The following is a 17,343-nucleotide window of genomic DNA, read 5'->3' on the forward strand; positions in this document are numbered from 1 at the left end:
TATTCATTAGGTGTTTTTAAACTCCATACTATTAAGTGGTAATGAGAAAATTGTTGTTAGAACAGCTGGTGTGTTCGCTATATAGTACATTAGTCCATGGAGAAGGCAGAAGAAACATTCTTCTAACCTTTGAATAAATCCTTATGCTTCATTTATGATGTTTGCGAGGCAGTAACCATAGAAACTTAGGACTAAACTAAAAAAATCGCCATCTCGCGAGTAAGGTGGTAAAAACAGGATGAAATGCTTATTAAGGCAGTAAGGGAGAATAAAATCGGCCTTCTTTGTATCAGGATGATTACGGATATGATAACGACACAAGTGCTCTTAAAATTCTAGTAACTTCACTTATTTTGAAATAATTTTCCGCGGTATTTGTTGTTGTTAATGCACTTAAAAAACTAAATTTCAACCTTAATTTATTGAAACCACAAATAAAATTTCGTTCCTAATGATTAATGTGTAAGATTTGCGGAGTGCAATCGCAGAAAATTCAACATCATTAGGCGAGGATTAAGGATCTAAAAACACTGGAAAGATTGGTCTAAAATTAATTATAGTAATGCGAAAAGTATGAAACAAAAACCGTTTCTTTTGAGGGGAATAAAAATATTAAACGAGAAATTAGAAATTCGGAAGCTTTTAAGTGATGAGTACGTAATTAATTATTAGTAGGGCTTTAGCATCACGTAAGCTCAGATGAGGGGTTTAAAAAGTTAGTTTAAAGGTAATTTTAATTGCTCGTTTTTATAGGGCTAAAAGATAAGACAAGTGCTTTGGAAGTTCTTCAGAAAGAGAAGAAAAAGGGTGTGGAACAATATTCCTTCTTTGATTAGGTTAAAGTCGAAACAGCTCTTGGAATCTGCTAAGTTTTCCTATGAAAATGAATAAAAACGACCTTCATGCATCTGATTATCACTTAAAATTCTGTGGTAGCATTTAACATCACTCACAGTATATAATTTTTGTATTTTTTTAAATAATGGCGTATATTAAAAATTTTACATGTTTAATTTGATTGGCTTGTTATTGCTTGTTATTCCCACAAGCAATCAACGTGTTTCAGTACGTATACACGATATTGAGAAATTTGATGAATAAACTGGTGTTAAAAATAAATTCAAGAAATATTGGGTAGAAAGGGATATTTGAATAAAGTTTCTCTTAACTGAGAGGTTAGTACTGGAAATCAAAGCGTTAAAGGGTAAACGAGTTAGGCCTAATTATGGCGATGAGAAAACATGAATCAAAAACTGCTTCAGTTGATGAACCAGAAATTAAATACTTGAAAGTGTGATGAGTATAAAATTAACTGTTAATTAATTAATTAATTCGTTTACACTTAACCTTTTAACTTTAAGTTTTTAGTAAGAGTTTTTTTTTTTTAACTTTTAACCAAAAATGAGGTTCAGAATAACTCATAACGAGCCCTCGCTCGTAGCATAGTTGATAGAATCGCGGTCCTCCCCAAAACGGGTAGAAACGACCTGAGTTCGAATTTCATCAATCACGTGAAGAATTTTTGTGGGACGTGTTACTCAACGTGGCGGAGTTATTCGGTCTCAGGAGACAGTATTAGAATGGATTTTTCTCCCGGAAACTCGACCTTTCGTCCAGCAAACATCAAATCGAGCACAGAAAAAACGCAATTTACAAGCATATTATATACGGCAAAATGCGACCTAAGTTGCTGATGCACCTAGCCCCAACAGCAACTCATAACCTTTCCTTAACTTTTAACTCAGCCTTAAATTCTTAACTGAAATGTTAATAGTTTAAGAGTAACCCTGAAATCATGCTTAAACTCAACAATAAAAACTCTAAACCAAAACATAATTCTTAAAAGCTAATCTAACCTTTAGATTATTCTTTCTGTAAAGTTAGAAAGGGTTTACTGCTACTTTTACTCTTAAAACAATCAAATTTTAACTAATAAATTTATAACTAATAACACTTAACTAAAACCTCAGTTAATAAAACTGAACTTAATCCCCAAACTCAGTTGAAACTAGCTTTTAGTTGAAGAGTTAGGAACTCTTAAACTCAACGGTTACAACAGTTAAATTAGGAACTATACAACAGTCATGTTGTTAATTCTTTCTGAGGGGCAGGCAGATAGTGGGTTTATGTACAGCACATATACTCAACTGGGGGCTTTTTTGGTTGATGCTGTAATAAGCTTGCTTTCTTGCATCATATGCCACTACAAATGTTAAAAGTATCACATGGCCAGAACTATACAAAATGGTTTCAAGAACATGAGAGTGAATTCAGCTTATTGGACGCCCTCTCCAGTGACCAGATCTTAATCAAATTGATGAGCATCTGCGGGATAAGGTGGAAACTGCTCTTCAGTACTAGAAATCTGCGGCCATATAATTTGCAACAACTGTGGGAAGCAATTGAGTTAACATGGACGAGCATCTTTGCAGCACGGTAACCTTTTGGACACCTCTTTGTCCACGCCACGCGAATCTAAATTCTTCTATGGACTAAAGTGGCCGTTCAGTGTGATTTTTGCCTTGAAGCTTGTATTATAAGTGCTGTTTATAAAATGAATATTATCTTCGAACTATGAAGTAATTCACTCGAGCAATGAATGATCATTTCTGCCCGTTTGTAGTAACAAAGATTAAATGTCTTCCCCTAATTTGTTTTTTGTTTTAGAAATAAAATGGACTGACAATGTTTCAGTCAAATTCTTCTATTCTTCAGATTCCACGAGTTTATTATGTTTTTATCAAGCCATCGGCTGTGACTTTCTGGACGAGTAGTTATAATACTCGTACAGTTTTTTATACAAATAGTCTACAATAAACTCATTCCCTGTTGATCAAGCAGCTTCCAATACAGGTAGCTAAAAATAACGTGATTTTTCTGATAAACTGAGAAAAATCACTATTCCTTTACTCCCTGTTAAATTGTTTCAAAATTCGAGTTTTGTTAATATTCAGTTCGAAAAAACTAAAATAGTGTTCTCAGTTTCGTCTACGAAAGATACTTTGTGTTGTTTCGAGAAACATGTCTTAATGAGATTTTTATTCTTCAGAAAAGAAACAAATATGTCAATAAGGATTTCGTATCCTGCCAATGTGAGCTGCAGAAAAATAAAATAATTGAAACAAAAACAGATGAAATCAGTTTTTCACAACATCTCTAGCCCAGAGGCTTAATCAAGGTAGGGAAGTGATTTCCTTCAAATTTTCCTACTAATGAAGTCCGTAAGATTACTTTATTTCGTATGCTAATTCTTCTCTCTTGAAATGGATTTTTCGTGTTGTATCCTGCTTAATCAATTGTTTTTTTTTTTTTTTTATTATTATTATTTCAGAAGTATATATCTTCAGATTTTAATTTAAATAAAAACAAACAAATTTAATCAGATGCATCCATGCAGTCATTAATTATGCATGGCGTTATTTATAATTGATCACTGCATGTATGTGCGATTTCATTTCCAAAAATTTGTAACTGTTGACATAACATTTCAATGAAAAGAAACTCCAGGAGATACTAATTACATTTAAAAGCATCTGTTCCATGTACTTATGATATACAACACCGGTAATTGCCTTATGAATATCTGGTCCTTTTATTAACATGTTACTCAGATATAAACAATTAAATACTTGGCAAGAAACAACATCTAGTAAAATTAGTTCCCATAATTTTAATACACACATCCATGACTTTTCCAAGAAGCAAGATATGGTTTACAGTCATCACAAGGAGGAAGACAGCTTTTGGATATAATAGGTTGTGGATGACCCTACGTGTGTGAGACCACCACCATGATTCCTGGATGTGTAGTTACCAACATCATTTTTAGACTTCGGGTTTTCGGCTTCTCCCCTTCTTTCCTCATCTCTTCATCCATGAAGTGTGAACTGTCTTTAGATGATAAGACGGAGACTAAAACGTGATCCAACATCCCTTACATTTCAAGGACCAGCTTTTAAAGATTCGGAAGATGGTAAACCAGATGGAGAATTTTTGTAGATGGAGTATTTTACAAGTTATAGACCAAATGGGTACAGAGAATATAATGAACATCTTTATAGACTAAATCAAAAAAATTAGAACGTACTTATCACGGGGAACTTTAATTTTTCACAGATTGAGTGGAATTTGAGTTGGTCAGTCATCTAGTAGCAGAACATTTCTGGATTTGCTGGATGAATGCTTCATTAGAGATGCCACAAGTGAAAGATATATTCTCAGTTTGGTTATCAACACGGCTTCGTCAGATATTAAAAATCGTTAACTAAAGGAATCTCTAGCAAGTAGAAATTATTACTGTATCAATGTGAGATCTAATCATGATTTCTGTGAAAGAAATCATTATTTATTTGTGCTAAAAAGAAACGAGATGTATTTTAGATCATTTATTATTTTAAATACAACAAGTTCAATATTTATCTCCTTCAAAGCACTCTCAAGCCACGCCGACTCAGTGTTTAATTCGTGATATCCAGGATCTAAAACAGCAGGCAGACGTCCTTGAAAGACACTGCCTTTAATTTTTTATTGTGTTCTTCTGAATGTCTGCTAAGTCCTCAAATCATTTTCCTTTAAGGTGTATTTTAATTTTCGGGAAGAGACAAAAGTCGCATGACGCCAGACTAGGGAATAATAATATGAACTTGTTTTTAGTTAAAAACTCTCTCACTGCGACAGAGGAATGACACGACGCATTGTCACGATGAAAAGCCATCTGTCAAAATTGTTTTTACTGTTTCTTTATCAATGTGTAACTATTCTGCGATTAGTCGAATGCCCATCCGACGGTCTTGACATGCAGGTGCCAACTGCCACCCGCATACGAGCAAAAATTAAAACAAAGAAAGTTCAGAATAAAATAGCTTGTTTCCAGCAGCAATTGCGCCATACTTTAAGCAGGAGATCATGCCGCTGTACTTTATTTCTAAAATTTAATTTTTAATTTTTGCTCGAATGAAGGCAGTAGTTGGTGCTCTTTCAATATTACTGGTTGCAGCTTGCAACTATCTCTTCAACGATGTAAAACAGAATGGAGGTCAAAAGCCAGATGATCTTAGTCATTCTGTGTTTTTGACAGAACAAAAATATATGGAATGATTATAAATTCTCGGTGGATGCTAAATAAATCGAACAGTAAAATTAAATTAGTCTCTAAGAAAGTTACTCAGGGGATAGGCACACTAAAGCAAATAATCGAAGTCCTTAGGCAAAGAGCAGTAGCAAAGAATCCTTTGTTTATCCCAGCAGAGAAAGTAAAGGAAAAGTTGTTGGCCTGCACACTTATCTCAATTCAATTTTCTCTCCAGTCATTTCATCAAGGATGCCTTTGCGATAACATTTTACTTCAGCTTTCCCTGTTGACTGTTGCCATGCTCCGGGAGTCATTAGTATTGGCCTACCCTGCTTGAGATGAATGGCTATATTACTTTCGCTCTTCCATTAGCGTACGATGTTTCCAACCGTTGATTTTGGGTGTTTACACGAATGGAGATTACATAACAAATTATATCTCTTGCGAAGGGACTCTGTTCCACTTACCTGTCATGAGTACTGGTCAAGGTACATTGCCGTTCGACACTTGTTTTGAAAGGTCTGAGTTCGATTCTTGTCGACGACCGAAGGAATTTCTATAATCTTCCCTTCAATTGGGAATTAGCCAATCTCAAGCGGAGGAAATAGGTTTCCCCAATCAGTTATTTCAGGTTTTTCAACTCTCATAACTTTCTCATCGGCTCGTGAACATACACTGTCCAGATAGACACAAGAATATGAGCGACAAGTTCTGGCTCTTCCATCTGTCTCGGCCCCGAGTGCCAAGCGTTTCTAGTGATCAGGCGATTTCTGTGCAATTATAAAGCGATTCCTAAAGTGAAAGAGTGTTAGATATATCAAGAGTTTAAAGTTAATTCTCTTCTGTAAATATATATAGTTACTGAAAAGTATCAGTGCAAAGGTTCCTAAGAAAGGAAAGTCACCTTTCTTTTATTTATATTCTAGTCTTACTAACCACTAATCTACTTCCGCTTGGTCACTAGGTGGCACCGCTCCTGCCTCCCCGTGGCGGGGCCGGAAACCTGGGAGGAAAAGCTCTCACTCCCAGGGCTAAAAGGAGCAAACATGAATGACTCAAACATTACCACGAATCCCAAAGATCTGACTCCTTTGAGTCGGAAAAATGAGGACAATGTGACTATTGCAACCAAAAGGCAAAAAAAGGAAATAACATCACTTAATGCACCTACCTTTATTGTCTTTAATTCTACGACAGAACAGCCATTAGGAAAATTGTCGCCATTCGTCATCCAGAAATGTTTAGAAAGTGTGGCTGGAACACCAAAAAATGTTAAGCGACTAAAATCAGGCGACATTCTAGTCGAGACAGCAAATGCCAAACACGCAGAAAGACTGCTTCAAATGAAAACGTTTGGTGGGATCCCAGTAAAGGTCTCTCCCCATAATACGCTAAATACATCGAAAGGAGTAATTTCTGAATGGGACCTTATCAGCGTCTCCGAAGAAGAAATTAAAGATGAACTTGAAAATCAAGGCGTTATAGCTGTGAGAAGGATTAAAATTACAAGAGATGGGACACTTATCCCAACCAGAACTATCATACTGACGTTCAACACTCCTAAACCACCTACATCTGTGAAGGCCGGATATCTAAATTGTAACATCAGACCATACATTCCAAATCCTCTCCGCTGCTTTAAATGCCAAAAGTATGGTCATTCACAAATGGCATGCCGTGGTGTAGCTATCTGTTCCAACTGCGGGTCCCAGGAGCACAGCAATCAGAACTGTTCATCCGAGAAACCGAAATGTCCAAACTGCAAGGGAGACCATTCTGCCTATTCCAAGAATTGTGAATATTGGAAAAGAGAAAAGCAGATTCAGCGGTATAAAGTGGAACATTCTGTCACATACCAAGAAGCTAAGAGAACTATACACCCGACTATCTTAAACAGACCTTCCTACGCGCAGGTCATAACGAATCATCGTACAATAGAAACTCAAACAGATTTTACAATCCCTCCAAAGAAATCTATCTCAGACTGGGCACGAGCACTACTCACAATTTCCCAGCCAAAATATCAAGAGAAACTCACCAACACACCACTTTCCGTGCCTCCCGATAAAAAACACTCAGAATCGAAAGCCCCTCAAGGAAAACGTAATGTCATAAGTCAGAAGGCAACCGAACAAATGGAGACAGAAGCAACCAACCAAGCAGATGAATCAGTATTAGAGATTTTCGCGGAAGACGATATGGACACCGGAAAACCATATTTCCCGAAAAAGGAAAAACCAACGTGTGAAAGACTTAAAACAGCATCTAGGAAACAGACCGAAAACCTCTCCAAAACCAAATAATGAAAACCATAATCCAGTGGAATTGTAGAGGACTCCGCACTAACATAGGTGATATATATGATCTGATTACACAGTATGCACCATTATGTCTTTGCTTACAAGAAACCTACCTCAGACCTCAAGACTCTACCTTAATAAAGAACTATACAGCATATCGAAAGGACAGAGTAACAGGTGGTACAACCCATGGTGGTGTGGCAATACTAATAAATTCTCTCATTCCGTCCCAGATTGTCCCGCTAAACACAACCCTTGAAGCGATTGCAGTACGCATAGCCACTAGATCCCTCATAACAGTAATAACAATTTATGTTCCACCAAACCAAAATTTATTACAACAGGACTTAGAAGACATTGTAAAGCAGGTACCAACCCCCTTCTGTATACTAGGCGACCTCAATGGGCATAGCCCTGTGTGGGGTAACACAACCACAGATCGGAGAGGAAAACAAATTGAAAAATGGATAGACGAGAATGATTTAACTTTGTTGAACGACGACACACATACTTATACACATCTTCCATCAGGAAATACTACAGCTATAGACCTGTCTATGTGTTCTCCAATACTATTTCCAATACTTGATTGGTCAGTGCACAGTGATCCTCTCAGCAGTGATCACTATCCAATAATCATCACCATGGCATTAGGAACCACATGCAAGTCACGCAAAACTCCCAGATGGAAAATAAATGAAGCAGATTGGGAAACTTATAAATCATTAGCAAAACTAAATGTTGATACTATCAAGCAAAAAGCGTTAGATGCAGCAATACAATATATAACAAATAAAATAATTCAAGCTGCTGAACACTCTATCCCAAAAACATCGTCTCACTTTCCAACACATCCAAAATCATGGTGGAATGCAGAATGTGCGCAGACTAAGAAAGAGCGAAACAAAACCTGGAATACTTTTCGCAGATATCCAACTTTAGAGAACCTCATATTGTTCAAGAAGGCACGGGCAAGAGCCAGATATATTAGGCGGGCCAGTAGGAAAGAATCCTGGATAAAATTTGCATCTACATTAACAAGTTCTACACCATCTAAAACTGTCTGGAATAAAATTAACAAAATGAGTGGCAGATACCCGATTACTCCAACTCCGATCCTAAACTGGAATGGACAAGTCACTGCAGAGCCATCAGAAATAGCCAATGCACTGGGCGAAACCTTCGCCAGAATATCAGCGACCACTTCATATACTCACAGTTTTCAAATATACAAGGCAAGAATGGAAAGACATAAACTGAATTTTTCCACAAGAAATAATGAAGAGTACAACCTACCCTTAACATTCTACGAATTGAAACACGCTCTATCCCAGACAAAGCAAAGTGCTGTAGGTCCAGACCAAATCCACTATATGATGTTAAAACAACTTGATGATCAATCCCAATTGGCATTACTAGAACTATATAACAGAATCCTTCTAGAAAACCAATTTCCAGACAGTTGGCGTCATGCAATAATTCTTGCTTTCCCAAAATCGGGGAAAGACCTCTCTGACCCACGCAACTACCGTCCAATTGCTCTAACCAGTTGCCTGGGAAAAGTTATGGAGAAAATTATCAATGCTCGTCTAACATGGTTTTTGAACAGAAATAACCTTCTCAATCCAGCACAGCATGGTTTCAGAAAAAATCGTTCAACACTCGATTTACTGGTCAAATTAGAAAACAGTGTGCGGAATGCCTTTATCCGAAAAGAGCACCACGTAATGATATGTTTTGACATAGAAAAAGCTTACGATACTGCGTGGCGTTATGGAATTATTCAAAACCTATACCACCTTGGATTACGTGGACATCTTCCAAAATATATTCAAAATTTCTTACTCCACAGGTCATTTCAAGTTAGATTGCAGAATACTCTTTCAAAAGTCTTCACCCAAGAAGAGGGTGTGCCTCAGGGGTCTGTGCTTAGCACAACCCTCTTTGCTATCAAAATAAACTCCATAACTGAGCAAATACCAAAACCTGTTGATACCGCTTTATACGTTGATGATTTCAGTATGTCCTATCACTCTCAGAATATGCGAACAATAGAACGGCAGTTACAGGGAGCAATAAATAAAATAAGTCAATGGGCACAAACAAATGGCTTCCGGTTTTCCACACAGAAAACTGCATGTATACACTTCTGTAGGAAACGAAACCTACACCCTGATCCTGAACTTAAACTAGATGGATATGTGATCCCAGTTGTACCAAACATAAGATTCTTAGGACTTCTCTTAGATAAAAAACTGACATTCCTTGAACATATTAAGCAACTAAGACATTCTTGCATCAAGAAGCTAAATCTACTCAAAGTTCTCTCCGCAACAACTTGGGGTGCAGATCGACATACACTACTCAAACTTTATCGAGCAATAGTGCGTTCCAAGCTGGACTATGGAGCACCAGTTTACGACTCCGCAAGACCAAGTTCACTGAAATTGTTAGATCCCATACACCACAGTGCACTCCGTATAGCACTTGGAGCTTTTCGCACTTCACCTGTACAAAGCCTATATGCAGAAGCCCATTATTACACTATGCTGTAAAGATAAAATCCATCACCGACCATCCAAATAGAGAGGTTCTGTTTTCATCGTACTTTGAAAACGTATACCAAGCCCATCCACGAATAAACCGCCCTTCCAACATCCGTCTCAAAGATTTACTGTTATGCCGAGAGCTTAATTATGATAACATAGCTACAACGACTACACACATCATTCCACCATGGATTATAATTCAACCTGCGTGTGACCTGCATTTCCAGTCTTGGGGGAAAACAAATCTCCCGAGAACAAACTACCAGCAACTACATGCAGCATACAAAGAAAAATATGAACATTACACTTTCATATACACAGATGGCTCAAAAACAGAAACTTGTGTAGGAGCTGCGATTCATTCTGAAGACTGTACTCTCATCCAACAACTTCCAAAAGAATGCAGCATCTTTACAGCAGAATTACAAGCCATTTTGATGGCCGTAAACAAAATTAAACATGAACAGATAGCAGACAGCATAATTTTCACTGACTCGCTTAGCGCTGTCATTGCTTTACAGAATGCCAATACTAAAGCACACCCAGTTTTACAACAGGTACAATATTCAGTATCTAAGCTATTGCAAAATAATCACAAGATCAGTTTCTGTTGGATTCCAGGCCACACAGGAATAACTGGGAATGAAAAAGCAGATAAAGCGGCAAGAGAAGCTGCTACCTCTTACTATGCATTCCGCTCAATACCATATACCGATTATAAGTCGTTAATCCACCAAAGCAGTTTAAAACAATGGCAACAACATTGGAAAGATCAAAGTAACAACAAACTTCGTGTAATTAAACAAACACTCCGACCATGGACTACCAGTTGCCGATCCAACAGACACGAAGAAGTGATCCTTGCTCGATTGCGAATTGGGCATACCCATATGACCCATTCTTACATACTCAGAGGTGAAGACCCTCCTCAGTGCCAAAACTGTCAAGTTCCACTCACTGTACATCACTTCATGGTGAACTGTCCAAGATTTACTTCAGAACGTATAAAAGCCTTTCAAATAACCACGAACGCACAAAACAACCTAACGCTCAAAACAATTTTAGATAACCGGCCAAATATTACCGACGTTTTCTTTTTCCTTAAGTTAATCGGATACTACCAAAACATATAAAAATAAATAGTGTAACATTTACAAAAAAGTTACGTAATTATAAAATAAAATCTTGGCTTCCCATCTGAACAACATAATAAAAAATGTCGAAGTATGAAACTCTAACCTAGATTAGGCGCATTATAGCCTAAGCTGCTCTTGCGCCAATAGCTCTTAAACAACAACAACAACAACAACATCCATCTGTCTCTCATATTACCTATGGAATTTACCATCACTTCCCAGTGGTAGACATTCTGCATCAGTGGCCATGTTCTTCTGAAAATTTAAATATAATTTCTTTCCCTTTCTTTTAAGTCAGTGAAGACAAGACATAACCAGCCCGATTCAATTACAAGCAGGCTGTAGTTCACTAACTAATTCTTCTTCATTTATTCCGTGTACTTCTGTTCTCTGCGAACAATCATATGTAAATCGTGAAGATTTTAACATACACAAACTGCAGTCTAATGTTAACTAATTCATTTTGACTTTATAATAATTAATCCATTCACGGTACTAGAATTTATAGTTTCCAGCAATCTCTTGTGTTTAGAATTACTAAAAAGCTATATAGAAAGAATATTTCATTCTAGTTTCGCTGAAGATTTCAAACAGTATTGAATCATAAATAATAAACAACATTTTCTCAGATGAACAAAATAATACCTTGTACAAATGCCTACATCAGTTTCGGAAGAAATTTTTAAAAATTCTTATTCAGAACATTTGTATGGCGTGAGTTTCAATAAACACGCAGAATGTATAATAAAATATAGTAACAGCAAATTTGCTGACTATTTTTTAAAATAATATTCACAGATTTCCCTTGCGAAACTTACTGCTAGAAATATGATTGTTTTTATCTAATTTTCGAAGTTTCCGCGAGACTTTTATGAAAATAAAAACAGAAATGCTTCGTCAGATTGCTGCTAGCTTAGTTTTACGAATCTCAATAAAATGAAAAATTTATCTTATTATTCCAGTATCGCGTGAAAGCCTACGGAGGGGACAGTTGCTTTAAGGGATGCTATCTGGTTAGCAAATGCTACACTAAAATTAACATTCACCAATGTGATTCTCACTTGCTTTAAAATGATACTCTACAAGTCCTTTCAAAAAGATTTTGTACGTATGAACTTTTGGGTTGGACCTATTAAGCTGTATCTGTGATGTCATACGTCACGAAAGTGTAAAAATATCTTTGGCAAAGGATTAACTCATAGCTTCGCGTAGAGGACATCCACTGCATTGGCACACAAAATTTATTTATGAGAACACCATTTGTCTGTTCTTTATGGAAAAAGTACGAGTTTGAAATCCGTATCAACGAGAAAAATTCTTATCTGCTGTTTTCCCAACTCGGCCGAGGTAACCCATCTCGTACTTGAGGTGTACGGTTTTATCTCACAGAAACTTGGGATTTTTGTTCATCAAAATAGGCCAACCGACCGAAGAATACGCTGCTATAGACGCCATATACTGATCCTCCCCCCCCCCCTAAAGATTTAGTTACTTTGTCTCTTAGCACATAAATACCGTTCTAATTCATTGTTTCTCTTTAGTAACTGCCCTCGCGGGTAGCAAATAGATATAATACGGTCCTTCCCACAGGATAATTAAGGCCTGGGTTCGAGTCTCATCAAAATATCAGGAACTTTTATAGGCTTTTTTCACTCGGCGGTCTTAGTCGGTCTCAGGCGAGGACAACAAGATTTTTCTCCCGGGAAACTCTGGTTTTTCATCCAGAAAAACAAGAAACGTATTAGAGAACATACGCATTTATGAACATAACGCACAGGAATACATAACTTAATTCTCGCGTGTTTTTTTTAAATAAGTTTCAAATATAATGATATATTTTATCATATTTTGCGCAATAGATTTTTGAATTTTTTTTCATACAGTAGAAACTACTCTATGAATGTAATTTGTGGTACATTCTTGAAATTCTTTAAAATTATAATTTAAAATTAAGCATAATTATTTTGTACCACAAACTATGTCTAAATATTCAATTTATTGTTTAGAATTTAGCTAATGCAGAGTCGTATGAATCATGGAAGCAAGATTTTCGAAATAGAGAAATGCCAGCGTCTCTTTTTTATTTATACCTATGTCAAGCTATGTTTAGTGAGTTTTTTTTTTCTGCGCTTGGGCAGTGAGACTTTACCCTATCATTAATTTCATACACATGTTAGCTCTTTTGCTGAGTCAATTATTCATTTATATTCTTCGTAATGGCTGCAAGTTACAGAACCACACCCATAACGGCTGTTCCCAGGGCATGATAGCCAACAAACAAACAAGCAAACAGGCGTGGTCGAAGAGTTGAAGTTGCTTAGTGCAGTAGTCTATTAATCTCTAATCTATCATGAAAAAAACGAAAAATGAAATATCAAAATATTCTGAAATGAATTGGAAGATTTTTAGTTTAAAAATGGCAAATAATGGTGAAAAGAGAGCAGATTTTGATAGCTTTTCCACACGCACACGCACGCAAACGCACACAGAAAAGGTAGTTCCAGTCGTGATATAGAAAAACTACAGACTCGTTGCCCCTGATATACAAGAACCATGTCGTTCTTAAAAAGCAATAAACAGCTTCATATCCCAATTCAAAAGAGTAGAAGATTGAAATTCTCCTCACACAAGGCTCTTTCCTCGCTTCCCTTAACTTTTCGCAGAGATGTGATAATGATGAAGGTACAAATCACCTTCCAGGTGCGAAGTTCATTTTCCCCACACCTCGTTCCACTCAAATAGTACGATACGAAAGTGTTGAAAGAGAGATAACGTGCACCGAAGTTGAGACGTTATGAGAATCTATTCCTTATTTAATCTGCAGTAAGAGACAGTCGGGGAAGGTTTTTTCTTGGAATAAAAGAGAGCAATGACATGCAAATTGCAACTTACGTAGATTTCAGTGTGGAAAACGATTTCTGAGTTCCCCCTTCCATGCTTAAACTCGCATTGGTGCAGAAACAAGCACCAAAGAAGAAAAAAAATGGCTCAATCAATGCCCCTCTTTAATGGTGTGGAATTTAAATAAAGAACCAGTGAAAGAAGAAGATTGAAATGTAACTGTTCTTATAAACTATATGAACTGAATTCTGTTTAAAGATTTTTCTTTTCTCTATAGTTTCAATTCTGCCCAGCTGTCTGCTGCAGGACAAACCTCGGTGTTTAAGAGGGTGAGTAAAAAGAAAAAAGCTGAAAAATCCCTTTATACAAATGTTTAAACAACTTTAACCACTGGCCTATAGGAACAACCTGGAGATAGCGACTGGAGACTGTTTCATACTGCTGTCGCCTTCCCTAGTAGTGCAGCGGTTATAATCACCACCCTCCCCCATCAGGTTGAAACCGTCAATGACATGAAGGATTTTAATGACAAGCACCTTTTTCACAACGTGACTGATTTAGTTGGTCTCAGGCGAGGGTAGGATGGTTTGTTTTCTCGGAAAGTCGGGTTTCCGTCCAGGAAACAGATCACAAAGCACACCCAATTTATAGACATATTATATATGCGCAATTTGGCCTGGGTTGCTTATGCGTTTAAAACACCGCAACTAACCAATCAAAACCAACTAATTCATTATAGTTATAAGAAACAATTTAAAAATAATGGAAATCAAGGGCAGGACCTAAATCAAAATAGATGTATTCTACGCTACCTTATCTAAAAATTGCAACCAGCTGTTAAAAAATCTAACTAATTTACGTTTTGATAGTCTTCCTAAGTAGGAGTTAATATTACATCGAGAAATGCGAAGAGTTCTAAGTCCGCTACATGTAAAAGCGCTTGTTTCCCTGGAGGATTGATGTGTTTTCAACGTATCGAAATCCTTAGTCCAATTGTCCGCATTTTTCATCCCATCAGAATGTGCGGTAAGAACAGCACATTTGACTAAGTATTATTTGAGGTCGTGATTGCCCTTGTTCACCTTACAATCCACCCGACACTTCCATTTTCTTCTCCTTCCGGATTATGTCGCGCGAAGGTCCGTAACGTAGGGTAGAGTATGTTTTCCCGAAAACTTCGAATGAATGCTGACAGCTCAAATTACACTTTATGCCATGCGCCAGCTGTCCTGGCATACAAAGCACTGTTTTCTTGTCGTGTTTGCCTTCCACCTGACAAATTCCTTCGTCTTCGCTAAGTCCAAGTCTTGCAAGCTCTTATTCACAGGCACTGACAATGTCAACAGGGATTTTCCGTAAAGTGAACTTCGACAGTTTTGACACGAAGTGCGAGTAAACAGGCTATTGTGACAATATGTTTACATACAACAGTTTGTATTGCGTTGCTATGGAGTTCTCCAACATAATCACATGGTCTATCACAACGTATCATCCGACATTACCTTCGAACAACTGAGAACCGACTCGCATTTTCCGAACACTCACTCCTAAGGGATCCACCAATGTAGATTGTGGTCCACCAAGTATCAAATTTCAGATTTTATGATTATTGAAATAGCGGGTGAATTGCCTCAGATTGCTAGTTGGGCTCTGTTACTGCTGGATTAATGATCATGCTCGTTAACGTCTAACGAAGAAGACACAGTCTCCTGTCTTTTGTACGTTGTCATTAGGTTAATGAAGATGCTTAGGTTTCACTATGGCCGCCGTTTGGGACAGTATAATTTTGTTTTGTACTCACTAACTCTTGGAAACTAAGCTTCGGAGACCTTACTTTCCAACTTGCCATCGCACCTATTTCATGTAATCCAATATTCTAAATCATACAATTAAATTACCATATACAAATCGGAATAAATAATTTCGATCAATTAAAGTAGTGAAAGGTAACCCGGATCATCAAAGAGTTGTTGTTATAGTAGGGTTTTAGGAGCATCAACAACTAAGGTTATATTTCTCCGTGTTAATGTCGATGTTCTGTTTTCTGTTTGCTGAACGAAAAACCCTAGTTTTCGGGAGAAAAAACCATGCGCCCTGTCCTGAGACCGACTAACTCAGCCACGTTGTGAAAAAACTCACTCACATCATCCACGGGACTCGAACTCAGGTCTTTTCCACCCGGTGTGGGAGGGAGGGCGATCCAACTAACTCTGCTACCCACGAGGGCAAAGAGTTTCAATTGTGATCGAAAAATATTTCCATAATTCAAATTTCATTTCATTGCAAGCACTGTAGTTTACATCATGTAACATACCAAATTATTCGTGACTTATAAAATGCTTTTAAATATAGGATACTTTTAATTAAAAAATCAAAATACACATTTATAATCATAATAGTGCGAATTTTATAAAATAAGAATAGCTTACTAGAACCACATCAAAATTTATATCGTTGCAAAGCTAACTAACTATTATATTAGGTCACCCGAATAATTAAATTCATTCATATTTAAAGACTTGATAATTAAATTCCTGGAGAGCATTATAGTACGACTTATTACCTACATATACATGTTCACAACCTGGTCTTAATTCAGGTATCACCAATAACAGTTGGCTTCTATAATCTGAGTAAATACTACACTCATCATACAAAATATGATGCCATGTTTCCCCATGCCTTGTCAAAATGTAAGATAGTTGCATACTGAGATAAAACCAACTATTCTTTTTACTATCACAAAACAAATTAATATCAGGAATAAATAAACGTGTAACACAGTCTGTTTCACTAGCATCCCAGCGCGCTTGCCACATCGTGACAACTTTCTTCATAATATCCATCTTGGTAACTTTAGTTTGATCTTCGAATTCATTTAATAAATTCATATATGAATAATTTAACCCCTTTCTTAAAGAATATCAACAAGATCTATAAATAATATACAAGTCTAAGGGAATCTGCCCTGCAATAACTTGCAGTGCATTCGTAGAAACAGTTTTACGGACTCTACTAATCCCTAAAAACATTGATCTTTGAATAGAGAGTAAGTTATTCCTAAATTTTATATTATCCATCCTCTTATACCAAAAAATAAATCCATAGGAGATAATGGGCAGAAATACGGCCTTATAATATAACTGTAACACTCTCCTTTTCAGTCCCCAATCTGTTCGAGTAATATGTATTACAGCGGACGTGAAATTGTTAATCTTTTCACTTATAAAAACCAGATGTGGCATAAACAGCAATCTGTTATCTAAAATGATTCCTAGATGCTTAAACTGTAATATCGTTGGTATCTGTTTACCATGTAGTAAAACTTTTCGTAGTCTACCAGGATCCAGTTTCCCTTTAAATACCATCATTATTGTCTTCGAAGAGGATACTTTGAGCTTATGTTGGCTATCCCAAGTGACCAAACTAGATAAAATTGCCTCAGC

The 17,343-nt window shown here is 36.8% G+C and overlaps 1 protein-coding gene across 2 annotated transcripts in view; it reads right to left on the reverse strand.

The window, feature by feature from the left end:
* LOC150089769 (uncharacterized) overlaps positions 1-17,343 on the reverse strand; it is a 157,948-nt gene that overhangs the window by 21,419 nt on the left and 119,186 nt on the right. The window lies entirely within an intron of this gene.

The sequence above is a fragment of the Mastigoproctus giganteus genome, chromosome 2, assembly GCF_048544385.1.
Source record: "Mastigoproctus giganteus isolate SK-2022 chromosome 2, ASM4854438v1, whole genome shotgun sequence".
NCBI classification, from domain to species: domain Eukaryota; kingdom Metazoa; phylum Arthropoda; class Arachnida; order Uropygi; family Thelyphonidae; genus Mastigoproctus; species Mastigoproctus giganteus.